Below are 13,797 nucleotides of genomic sequence, written 5' to 3'. Positions count from 1 at the left end.
TACGGGTATGCCAAGCGCTAAGAAGTGATCATTAATGTATAGGATGAATCAAGTGTGCATTCAGCTCAAAGGAGGTGAATCGAAGACGAATGAAGGCGAAAGGTAGATCACATTCTAGTGAGAACGTCGCTCGTTTAATGAGTGTCTTGCGAGAGCGTCGTTCCTTTTGGCGTTAGCCTAAGAGCCTGTAAATTTTATTTTTTCTTCATCTTCACTTTACATTGAAACGAAATCAAATTTCCACGCATGCCCAGAACTCATCGTGGCAGCCACATCCGAAAAGTGTAGCTGTGAAAGAATTTTTATTGTTATTTTGTTCAAGCCAATGCTGTATATTTCGACAAACAAGCATTTTTTCCCTTTCAGTGGGATTCGGATCTCACGAAATGCAAAAATTCGCTGCAGGTTGTTTGTGAAAGCGGACGGACAACCTCACTATGCCATCAGATTTGCATCCGATGGAACTCCGTGTAACCGGTTTAAACCAGGCATGGTAATCGGGTCTTCATTACTTATACTTGATCAATTCTTCCTAATAGAGAATGACGTGAGCATGCGATTCGAGTGGTCCGTACCAGCCTTTCCTTAGCTGCTGGTTTTTACTCATGGCTGCTACTTACTCGCGTAACTGTTGTGGTCGATTCCACGAAAGATCGAAAAACGGTGTATATTTGATGTTTCCGATTTTCCTGATAATTTTGTATGTTGTGCACATATGACTGCACAGCACGAAATCGCAGTTCGTTTTCAAATAAAAAATTTTTTCAACACAGCAAAATTCGACAAGTGTCGGTGGTTGACGACGACCATTTTACGAAGAGTGCGTTTTCGTAAATTCGGAACCATGCTGGCAGCTACTCAAGCTATATATTACAAATATCTTTCTTTTGAGCGGAAGTAGAAGTAAAGAGGAAAAAGCTCTTATCATTTCATGGAATTCTGAGCAAATTATGTATTTTTAAAAATTCACGAAAAACGCTGCGTTTTTGAAAATTAGTCGAATTTGGGACGCTATGGCTACTTCTGTGAACATCTTGGCTTGTTCATATTTGCAGTATGAATAGGCCTTTATGTGAATAATGAACTTCTGCATTTGTATTTCTCTAATAATTTTCAAAGTAGTAAATTTTCATGCTCGAAACACCAAAAAGAGAAAAGTGCTCCTTGATTCAAAAATCTATAATAAAAAAAACCCAATCTCAATTTTGTTCAAAGTCCCCCAAAATGTTCTCAAAGGACTGCAGAATGATATTATGAAAAAACATGTTGCATCATTTTTATTAGAACAAAAGCAGAAAATGTCAAACATTGTGTTTCCAGAGCGTGGTGGCTACTGCGTAAAGGACATCTCTAGTAACAAGAAAATACAGTAACACGTCTTTTTTCTTCTCGGAGCTTCACTAAACAACAGTAATGATCTATGGTCGGAAATTGGGAACTGTTTTGTAAAGAAAAAGACCGTTCCAATTAAATGCATTTGCGACACCACTTATATTCCTCGTCGACGGGCAGCACGGACATTTTGATTACTCTAGATCATTTTTTTTTAGTAAATGCGCTTATATAAAAGCAACAAAGCTAAACGCGAAATTTGTGTAGCTGAGTCGATCATGCATTGTAAGAATGTGAGAAATCGCAAATGGCGACAGTGGTGAACGGCGAGTACCGCAGTGCAACCTATAAGCACAACAGCCACACATGGTTTGCCAGGCTTTGACGCTCTGCATGAGAAAATGCTGGGGTGTCGATTGCGTTGGTTACACGATACATTTCTCACCGCTCGTCGCTCTCCCGCCCGGTCTCTGGATCCGCACCGTGCGGATCGGGCGGCGGATCGAGTGGCCCGCGCTACACGCCTTCGTGTAAACGGAGTGGCATGCGTTACGCGGACAGGTGCAAAGGGCGGCGCTATAGACGCCCGCCTGAGCAGACGACAGCAACGAGCACGGCTGTGCCAGTCAGCCAAACACCACCTGAGATAGAAGTTAAGCATCCAAATTGTGCTTCGCTTTGATGCGATCACTGTCCTATGCTCTGAAGGTGGCTATGGGTAGGCGTTGTAGCCATGACCGATATTTTGTACGGACTGTCTCATGGTGCACAAAAAGAAAATTCCGCTGCAGTGGAATTTTCGTTATGTAGAAGATATCGGATCTAGTCTCTTTTGCGGAGGGTCATGAAGTAGGATGCGCGCTCAATTCAAGAGGGAGACCAGATCTACCAGCACTGCTTCAAGAGAAAGAAGGATATGCAAAACAAAGCAGATGCAATGCAAACAAAACGTGTTTTGTCCGTGGCCAGAACTGCTGCCACCAATCTTCACGAAATCGATTCTTTTTAAACTCTGCATTGATCACATAAGGTTTCACAACGCACACATTTCGGCCAACAAAAACCACACCTCTTGGCGACCGCGCTCTCCAGAAATTCATTTCCATTCATGAAGAGACCTTGGCTTTTATACTAATCTCTCAATTCTGGCACAGCACAACAGCATAAGAGACGCATGGAGGGAATGCGTCCTTTAGCACTCAAGATATGAATTATACTCAACTGAAATAGATGAAAGAAAAGGAGGCTACAACTGAAAGTGCCTACTGTGGAGTGAGGGATGTCTAACACTGGCGTGAAGTCGCAAACCACGCGAATGCATTTAATTGGAACGGTCTTTTTCTTTACAAAACAGTTCCCAATTTCCGACCATAGATCATTACTGTTGTTTAGTGAAGCTCCGAGAAGAAAAAAGACGTGTTACTGTATTTTCTTGTTACTAGAGATGTCCTTCACCTAGTAGCCACCACGCTCTGGAAACACAATGTTTGACATTTTCTGCTTTTGTTCTAATAAAAATGATGCAACATGTTTTTTCATAATATCATTCTGCAGTCCTTTGAGAACATTTTGGGGGACTTTGAACAAAATTGAGATTGGGTTTTTTTTTATTATAGATTTTTGAATCAAGGAGCACTTTTCTCTTTTTGCTGTTTCGAGCATGAAAATTTACTACTTTGAAAATTATTAGAGAAATACAAATGCAGAAGTTCATTATTCACATAAAGGCCTATTCATACTGCAAATATGAACAAGCCAAGATGTTCACAGAAGTAGCCATAGCGTCCCAAATTCGACTAATTTTCAAAAACGCAGCGTTTTTCGTGAATTTTTAAAAATACATAATTTGCTCAGAATTCCATGAAATGATAAGAGCTTTTTCCTCTTTACTTCTACTTCCGCTCAAAAGAAAGATATTTGTAATATATAGCTTGAGTAGCTGCCAGCATGGTTCCGAAGTTACGAAAACGCACTCTTCGTAAAATGGTCGTCGTCAACCGGCGACACTTGTCGAATTTTGCTGTGTTGAAAAAATTTTTTATTTGAAAACGAACTGCGATTTCGTGCTGTGCAGTCATATGTGCACAACATACAAAATTATCAGGAAAATCGGAAAGATCAAATATACACCCTTTTTCGATCTTTCGTGGAATCGACCTTGTGGCAATGTTCGTAGGAAAGTGATTGCTCGGTGTAGGGATGAGACACTTTCCAGCGTGCACATCGCTACAGCTGTCAGCGCAATGTATTAAGACACGGACAGAGCTTGTTCTCGTTTATGTTATCTCTTCGTGACTAAGACGCAAACAAACAGCTTAGACACGGGATGGTGATAGAACTGCAGACACGGCGCTGAACTAATGACCACTTGTTTGTTGCTTAAACCACTAGCTTGATGCCGGAAGCTTGCCATATTCATGCACGCGGAATCGTTTGCATCAATGTGCCTTCGATTGTCCGTCATAACTGTGAACATAGGCTTGGGCAGAGGGGGAGGATGCAGGGGGGCGGCCGCCCGCTAGTCACCTAAGAAGAGGGGGGGGGGGGGCAGTCTGCCCCATACGTTGACTTAAAGGGAGGAAGGGTACCGCGATGAACCTACGCCCCCCCCCCCCCCTGAAGGGGAACCCTGCGCACGCCTATGACTGTGAAATCAGTTATTTGATGAAAACGTGAGAGCCTGCTTTGCCGACGCATGTAACGCGATGATTTCTGTTCTATCTCTGCGCTGGTACTGCGTTTTTGTTTGTCTTCTGCACGAAGCTTCTGTGTACATTGCACTTCTCAGCAATAAACCAGTGGCTGTTAGGTCACCGCCCTTCCTGTCGTTTTATCACCGTCCCTGCCTAGCCCTGTTACTCCCCATCTTAATCGTGTAGCGACCAGCCATGTTAGGTGCACTCTTGCAGCTCATCTCCGTGATAACTGTTGAGCTGTACACCCTCGAAGTTCATAGGAAGTTTCCGTAAGCCAGCAGTCGCCATTTACAAATGTCATCTTCATTTGCTCAAATGCAAATGTTTGACGTGAAGCTCTCGCTTGGAGTCAACTCTCGCAAATTGTCTCACTAGACTACTCTCATGTTCTCTTAAAGGACATTCCAATTAAGAAAGTAACAACAAACCCACCGGCTATAGAACTGAAGTTTGCACTCGGTGCCCTAGTTAGTTCGCAAAAAGCGCTAAAGATAACCTTTTTAAGATATGGATGAAAAAGGAGCTGAAAAACAGTGCTTCGTAAAATGAAAAACCAGAAATAAGCCTGAAAAAAAGACGGAGCTTAGGAGTACGTCAGTTCGTATCAAACAGAAATGCTAAATTCTTACAAGCCACATCTGTGTCTGAATTTTAAGCGCGGAAATCTAAATATTATATGGACAGTCTCGGCTGGTTTTTGCCGTCGGCGCCGCCATGCACCGTATATATATAAATATGTATATATATATAAAAATCCCAAAGAAAAATAATTCAGAAAAATGCTTTCGAAGCGCGGAATCGAACCAGCGACCTCTCGCTCTGCAGCGCGTGGCGCTAACCACTACGCCACAAAATGCAGATCATTCAGGTAGCTAACGGTGAACATTATATACACACCTTTTACCGCTGGCAGTGCCCAGAGACGGCAGGCGCTTGTAAGCGTTTCTTCATTACCAGCGACATGGCGCGAGGAGCGCAACGGGCGCATTTAAAAGTCCTCGGCCAGCTCCCTCGCTTCTTCTCATATTTGCGCAGGGAGAACCTTGCCCTTCCGCTGTCTGCTCGCGCGGTAGTTGCTGCCCGGGGGCAGATGTTTCTGCAGCGTAGCAGCGCGTCCATCACGGGCCGCTTTTCTTGCTATCGCATTCATTGCTTCGTCCTTGCGGCGAAACTGTGACTGTTATGATTACGTGAGAGGAATAGATATTGGTTTACGTTCGCCAAAGTACTACTCACAAATTGCTGGTGTTTTTTTCGAACGGTGTACGGTGCGACAATTTCTACCACTTTAGAAGTAATTCGTGAAGTTGAGAGTATTGTGTTATAACTCCGCCTGTTATTGTCTTAAAGAAGTCTGTGCTTTTCTATTTAACTTCGTGATCGCGAACACGTTTTCAAAAACTGATTTTCTCAATGAAAATGCAACTCCCGGTATATAAATGGGTCATTCCATGCCAAGTGTCCCAGACGTGGCGCTCGCACATCGCAGACTTTGCTCATAAAATTTGTGCCTTTTTTCCGTGCCACTTTGAGTATTGTGGCAAAACACTTTTGCTCGAAAAAAATTTTGACGATCGTGGCGCCCCGTCGGATTTCGCTTGTATTCGTAAAACTGTGCCTAATAGAAAAATGTGTATAAAATCAATTTTGTGTGTTGCGCTCTGAGACCACGCTTGCGCTATTACAGAGGTTCTGTTTATTGTTCCATTCATTATTTTCGAAATGTTTGTGCTTTACTACCAGCTACGTATTTTAAAAAATCTACAAAAATCTTCAAAGTTCGTGAATTTTCTTGACCTATCTCGAACTCTCCGTAACCAATCTCAATATGATTTTCGGGAAAGAGTATTTTAGTACAAAAATGTTTAGGGGTAAAAGAGACTGCAAATGTTCCCAAACAAAATTGTGAATTTAGAGAAAATATAAGATTTATCTCATGTTTGACAATATTTTTCATGCTGATACGTTCCAAGTAAAAAATCTGGTCATGCGGCATTTCATAGGAAACTTCATCGTTATGTAATGAAGAAAGTCTAGTCAAGTCACTTTTTTTTGTTTTAAGGAAGAAAATAGTCCTTGAACTTGGCCCTCCGAACGCACCCTGCATTTCTTTTTGTTGCCACTTCGCCGCAAAACACGTGGTCACCTTTGCAGCTGACACTTGTCACAGGCGGCAGCAAGATGCGAGATGTAGGTTAGTGGCTCGTGAGTGCTCGAAAGTCTTGTCGCGTTGATGTCAGGGCGACGAGTGATGAATTCGCGTTACAATGTGAGCTTGCTTGGCGGGCCCAATGGGAGGTACGGACGCCCGAGAGCAGCTTATGGTATCGTTGGCACAATATGCTACAGGGACGTCTGCACGACATGTATACCCCGAAAAAAATTGGCCGCGTATCTGCGTTCTTCGCTGCAAATGTCGTGTAAAGACGATAGAAGAGGCGCTGTGTGAGATATGGACGCCATCTGGCAATACGTCGGGAAACATGAGTGCTGTGTTGCGTGCTGGTAGTCCCGGCGCAGCAGCAGGCGAAGACCGGCGGTGACCAACGCGACCGGCGGGGACGCCAGCCAGCCCGAAAACGCGGTTTGGCCCGAAGCGCTGAAGCAGAGAAACGTCCGCACTCAACGAGTACTCTCCACACACTCTTTTATTTACACGTCGCCTGGGTAAAACAGGAACGCCAGAGCGGCGCCCACAACCGGCAGCCTGAAGGCCGCCCACAACGCTGCTTTTTCATTTTTAAATATTTTTTTTCACCTTCTTGGCCTTCTCAAAACTAAAGTTTTTCAACACCAACCCATGGCATTCGTACAGTGCAATACAGAACCGAAACCGAAACACAACAATGAGCTCATGCGAAGGGCACGGAGGAAGGCAAATTTCAGCGCAGTCGCATTTTCAGCTTTGTTGAAACAGCGCTCACTAGACGACGACGAAGTAAAAGAAGGCACAGGACAGGCAGCGCCTGTCCTGTGCCTTCTTTTACTTCGTCGTCGTCTAGTGAGCGCTGTTTCAACAAAGATGAACGCATACCAACTCGCTCAAGCTTCCATTCTTATGCATTTTCAGCGCAGCTTAAGAAACTAGGGTCCTTAAAATTACGTATGTATGCATTTTCTATTAAAGGAATACGCCACCTAATACTTACCTAGTGATGTTGCACCTCAGATATGCATGATATTTACTTTTTGATCGACAACGTTCACAAGTATGAACAGCCGTACCAGTTCAAGACGGCTGGCCCTTGGGCAAGTGGTTCAACTTTGGCCGAGTGGCTGAATCGAGGGACGTGCCGACAAACAGAAAGACAGAAAGACAGACCAAAATTTCTGCGTTTAAGTTCCCCAAGAAAGACTATCGTCTTTAAAAAGTGTATACAATGTGCATTATTTCTTTCAGTATGTGTATGCAAGTTGTGCAGACAGCCCTGTAGCATATTGGGCCAACGATACCATAAGCTGCTCTCGGGCGTCCGTACCTCCCATTGGGCCCGCCAAGCAAGCTCACATTGTAACGCGAATTCATCACTCGTCGCCCTGACATCAACGCGACAAGACTTTCGAGCACTCACGAGCCACTAACCTACATCTCGCATCTTGCTGCCGCCTGTGACAAGTGTCAGCTGCAAAGGTGACCACGTGTTTTGCGGCGAAGTGGCAACAAAAAGAAATGCAGGGTGCGTTCGGAGGGCCAAGTTCAAGGACTATTTTCTTCCTTAAAACAAAAAAAAATGATTTGACTAGACTTTCTTCATTACATAACGATGAAGTTTCCTATCAAAAGCCGCATGACCAGAATTTTTACTTGGAACGCATCAGCATGAAAAATATTGTCAAACATGAGATAAATCTTATATTTTCTCTAAATTCACAATTTTGTTTGGGAACATTTGCAGTCTCTTTTACCCCTAAACATTTTTGTACTAAAATACTCTTTCCCGAAAATCATATTGAGATTGGTTACGGAGAGTTCGAGATAGGTCAAGAAAATTCACGAACTTTGAAGATTTTTGTAGATTTTTTAAAATACGTAGCTGGTAGTAAAGCACAAAAATTTCGAAAATAATGAATGGAACAATAAACAGAACCTCTGTAATAGCGCAAGCGCGGTTTCAAAGCACAACACACAAAAATTGATTTTATACACATTTTTTCTATTAGGCACAGTTTTACGAATACAAGCGAAATCCGACGGGGCGCCACGATCGTCAAAATTTTTTTCGAGCAAAAATGTTTTGCCGCAATACTCTATGTGGCACATGAAAAAGGCACAAATTTTATCAGCAAAATCTGCGATGTGCGAGCGCCACGTCTGGGACACTTGGCATGGAATGACGCATATATATATATATATATATATATATATATATATATATATATATATATATATATATATATATATATATATATATATATATATATATATATATATATATATATATATATATATATATGTGTTTTTTTTAATTCACCCACCTTAATTTGAACTTTTATAGTAAACGTTGAGCAAATTCATTCCTTCCCGTATATTTAAGTCTTCAGATATTTATTCAGCGCATCCTCACAGGCGAGGACTGCTATCGTAGAAAACTCGCGACAGCTCATTGTAAATTGTTTTTTTTTTATTTGTATTGTTGCTCATTCATAGTTTCTTAGTGTGTTGTAACACAACTCAAGAAACCACATTCCTCCGAAAAACTTGCGCGGCGAAGGAACTAATTTCGTTGTATCTGCTCCACCTCTTTCAGAAATGCAAGAACGCCAAGTGTGTTTAAAAACAGTTGCCTATCAGTCGTGCTCATAAGAAATATTTCCCTCTGTCACCTAATTGCCCAAAAGCCCCATATACTGACGAACGCACACCAAAATTTTCAAGTGATGGACATTATGTCCCTTACGTTGCACCACCTAGGTGACAATGAAATGCTGACAGCCATGGAATTTGCGTGTATTGCAACCGCGCTTCTGTAACACTACCCACATATAAATAAAGCATATCTTCAGCTATAAAAACCCATCCATCAAAACCTCTATGGTCGATCTTCCTTTCCGTGTCATTGTTTCTAAAGCAGGGACATGGTAGAAATCTGCTGCATCATTTTTACAAAAGCAACTAAATCTTCTAGCAATTGACGACCCTTTTTTGGTAAAAAATGATGAAGCAGTGGTCAAGTTTTTAAAAGATAACTGTAACAAGACCTTAGTAGGTTTTCCTATTGATATAAAAGACTTATATTATGAAATACCTCATGGCGACTTGATCATTTGCATTAAGGACTGCACTGACGAGCATGGAGCTGTAACATTCTAAAACACCAGCAGCATCTCAACTGCCAGCTTCATAGAACTACTTTCCATTTACCTGAAGTCGACCTACGAAGAATGGAATGGTTGGCTTTTCATTAAAAAAATGGTATTTGTATAGGTTCGTCTACTGCACCAATCCTCAGTGACCTTTTCCTGGCCATGCAAGGCAGAATGGTAAAGAGGTTGTTTCAAGACAGCGTTGTAAAGCAAGGGTTTAGATTTCTTGACGACTACCTTGTATTCCTTGAGTGGCCCCTAGAAGTCGTCCCATCCGCGGCTCCAAATGTTCTCTCTCATTTTTCAAGTGTTCTAAACCCCTTGATTGTAACCCACGAACTGCCATCCAATGGTTTCATACGAGTTTTAGAATTAGGCCTATATTTTAACTGCGATCATATATGTTGGGCCTTCGAGCCTCGGGCCAACAAACCACTTCTTCCCTTCTATTCAGCCCACTCTAAGTTGGTTAAGCGTAGCGTCATACATTCGCGTTTCACCAATGCCGCGAAGAAATTGTCTGAACACAAGGGAGAATATAGCTTTTTGGACCAGAATCGCCGTCTACTACAGGCTGGGTACCCGATAACTCTCTTATCTTCAGTGGTGGAGATAATGTTAAGAACAAAAAAGACACGCATAAGAGACAAAGATCAGAAGTGTACCGTCATTCCCTACGTGCATGGCATCTCGCACAACCTGAGAAAGATAGGCACCAGAAATGGGATACACGCTGTTTCTTCAGCTCCTGATCGCTTGTCAAGTCTGTGCAAACGGGTAAATCAGATGGGCCGTACGAGTGTCGGCTGCGCCACAAATAAGCGCGATCAGTTGGTGCGATGTGCTTAGGGCGTTGTTTATTTTATTTCCTTGTCTTGCGGCCGCACATACGTCGGTCAAACCGGCAGATGCCCTAATAAAAGAATGTAGCAGCATAACTACAATGCGATAGTGCGAACCTCAGGACGTCCAAGCATCCACTGCCGAGATTGTGAATGCTTGCCTCAATTCAACAGCACGAGCTTACTGCGCAGGTCGGGTCAAAAAATGACTCAAGAAATCGTAGAGGCCCAAAACATCGTAAACCTAGAGGACAGCTGCGTCAGTACCCCTTCCATAGCATTTTTAGATAAAGAGGTAGCCTTCCTATCGGGAGCTAGATAATCATGGTTCCCTCTCGTTAAACTGCTTTGAGTGTGTATCTCTCAAGCTTTGCTTATTTTGCTGTGCCTTTTTGTTGTTGTTGATACGTGCTGTATATTTACCGTGGCGTATGGAGCAATAAACTCCAGTTGTTAGCGCCTGTGTCCTTTGTTCCCTCTGTCCGTCGTCGTCAATTGCGCGCTGTTTTCGCCTCCTTATGATCAACCAACTAGCTCGATATGTGTTATTCCAGTTGTGAACATGTCTTATACCAAGTTTATCAACAAAGTTCCACGCTTCTGTTTTGCGCAATGGCAAACGATCATGCTACGATTGTCTTCAAGATATACCAGTAAACAGCTATTATTTTAACTCTTCGATTTCGCTCTCGTGCGTCACTCGCTTACAACTCGAAATGCCTACACAATCTGTCCAACAGATCGAAATATAAACAGCCGAGCAAATAGAAAGGTAGGTACCATGTAGTTTTCAATATCGCTAAAAAAAAATAAATGGGAAGGTGAAGTACGCTCTCGCATGGAAACTTTTCTAGCAAAGTTTGTGTAGTACACTGCAGAAAGTAGTGTTCTTCGAAAGGGGCGAATTCATTCCGACCAACTATGCAGCCTCGTAGAACAACGCTCTTTGACTTTAACTTTTCCAGCACTGAATGTAAAAATAAACGAGATTCCCAGATTACGTTCGGTCTTTGGTAAGCTACTCTCTGATATCTGCATGACGCGTTTAAACAAGCGAAGAAGTGTTTCTAGAAACGGTGGTACTGCTAAATGTCCAGCCACGCGCTGCGTTCAACGCGCCTGCAGCCAAACCTCTTGGATGGGATATGGCGGCGAGAGGTCACATGATGGGAGTAAGCAACACTTCGGCCGCGATTGCTTACTCCCATCACCTGGTGGAGCATACCTCAACCACGCGCTTCAATTGACGTGGCCTCTTAGATCCGGTTCGGCAGCGCAACGAAACATAGTTAACCCAGGCAACAGACCAGAGAACAGCCACTGTCAGACACCTAAGTCAAGGATTACATTGGCCTCCAGTTTCATTTTTAATCGAATCAACTGTTACGTCTGGTCATCAACATAAATCATCAAAATGACCGCCGCCATTATTCGCATATCACGTGTCATTTCCAGCAAGCTGTCGAATCCTGCGGCCTTTCGCACAGGCCAGCACTTAACATTCTAGTTAAAAAGTAACGTGGGCAACCGGTTAGAATGTACGTCACATCGGCTGATATTTCAACAGTCTAGATGACGCTTGCTACAGCTCTGACTATTCAGTGCTACGAGGGGCGTCGTCCTCTTTAGCGATAATGAGGGCCGCTAACTGGACCTAGCCGTAGAGCGGTGAGTATCAAGACAGAAATTTCGTAGTCGTATCGGTCATCGCAGTACACTGCGTTTACAAGGCGTGCTAGTTAAAACAGTAGGACCATAAAGTTTCGATTTCCACTTGGTGCAGTGCAAATGCCAATCTAGTGCTCTCTCGAAGGTTAGTTCTTCGATGCGCATCCACTGCTTTTGACTCTACCGGTTGTACCTTTGCATGAGAAGGGACAAGTGATTGCATGAAAAAAGGCAAATTAGGCAAACAGGTCATTCAATCTATCTTCGAAAACGCAACAATGTCAGTACAAAAAGAAATTCATATTCTTCCAAGAATCGGCGCTAGTTACTGCAGTGTTTCTGCAAGTCATTTGCAGTGTTTCTAATTGCTCATTTGGTTACTTATCACACGCCCACGTTGGTTTCGTGGTGTAAGAGGGTGTGCCAAGGATCACGCACAAACTAACTCGCACGAGTGTCCTCCTGAACCTCTATAGAGTCGTCGTGTAGGGTTGAGGAGTTACGTTAGCAGATGTAATATTGCGTGGCAGTAGCGCAGAATCGCGCCAGTCGTCATGCCATGCCAGTTGCTTAACGAGTGGGTTGATGATAGCTGCCAACCCGTTAAAAGAGCTTGGCTATAGTTCTCCATGATCATCAGCCACAGCTTCACGTAAGTGTGCAGATACGTAGTTGCCGTGTCGCCTCACAGATGCGCAGTTACGGAATTGAATTAACAGTAAGCGCCCTAGGAGGCGCTGCGGCGGCCACTGTCACTCGCAGAGACGTTCATTCCCTTACGGCTCGGTTGAGATGTCCACAGGAAAGCGCAGCATGGCAGGCGAAAGGTAAGGTTATGCGAACAGCGCCCGATAACGCTATCGCGTTGGACTCTTCGAGGTGACGCTTAAGCATCCTCCAAATCTTATTGGGTTAAAGAAGTAGGTTATCTCGCAAACATAAGTATTAGTGTCTTAAACCTTGTCAAGCAGAAATAAGGGGAGCATCAAAGGCACCATGATAATGAACCTTATGCAAAATTTCTGCCATCTGTGGGAGCTTTGACGAAGCTACCGATTCGGTGCCATGCTGGAGGCGTGTGTACGAGTCTTATTGCTGTCGCTGCTATAACTCTTTGCTTGCATCTGCCTTGATAGTAGGAAGTTGGGGCATATAAACGTCAGACGAGTGTGTAAGGGCCTCTGCACGTTACCGGCGTTTCGCTAGTTATTACTTTGACAATTATTACGCGTAAACAACTGCCTCACAACGAGAAGAAGGTACAAGTACGTCACCGAGTCAAACGTGTCGTCATTGAGAATCAAGCTTTGCGCTATGTTATAAATTTTGTCTCTGTGTGATCAGTGTAGCGACTAAAGCGCTGTTAACTATCAGAATATCATGCGTGTAGTGCAGGATGGTTGGGAAGAGGCCTTAGCGCGCGACACGGCTAGGCACAGCGATGACGGTGAGTGCGGTTGACCCATTTGAAAGCGTATTTCATAAGAGGCAGCCTACATCGACCTGGTGATTTGTGCATCTAATTTTAAATAAAACGTTGTCCTCTTTTTTATTTTTGAAATGAAATATATTTCGATGCTGTAGTCACCGACGTATGTTATGTATAGAATTACCGCACGATTAACATTTCCGTGTCTCACGCACGTGGAAAGTGAACATCAAAACTGTTTGTTGCTCCCAGAAGTAGGTGCCGGTTAGCTAGTATTTTATTGAATATGCTTCCGGCATGTGTTCGTAAATAACACGATGCACCAAGAATATTCGCTTTCACATCGTCGCTTTCGGGGCCTACAGGCGCCCTATTTCAACTCGTTGCAGCAAGACAGTTCTGCGTCGCCGACTGAACACTTGTGAAACTCACGGTCGAATGTAACATATTTCCCGGAAGATCTTCTTTTTCAGTTTCATGCGACAAGTCCCACACACTTCAAGCATCTGTTGACATTCCATAGCAC

Source organism: Rhipicephalus sanguineus, chromosome 8, assembly GCF_013339695.2.
Source record: "Rhipicephalus sanguineus isolate Rsan-2018 chromosome 8, BIME_Rsan_1.4, whole genome shotgun sequence".
Classification (NCBI taxonomy): domain Eukaryota; kingdom Metazoa; phylum Arthropoda; class Arachnida; order Ixodida; family Ixodidae; genus Rhipicephalus; species Rhipicephalus sanguineus.
This window is presented reverse-complemented; position numbering follows the sequence as displayed.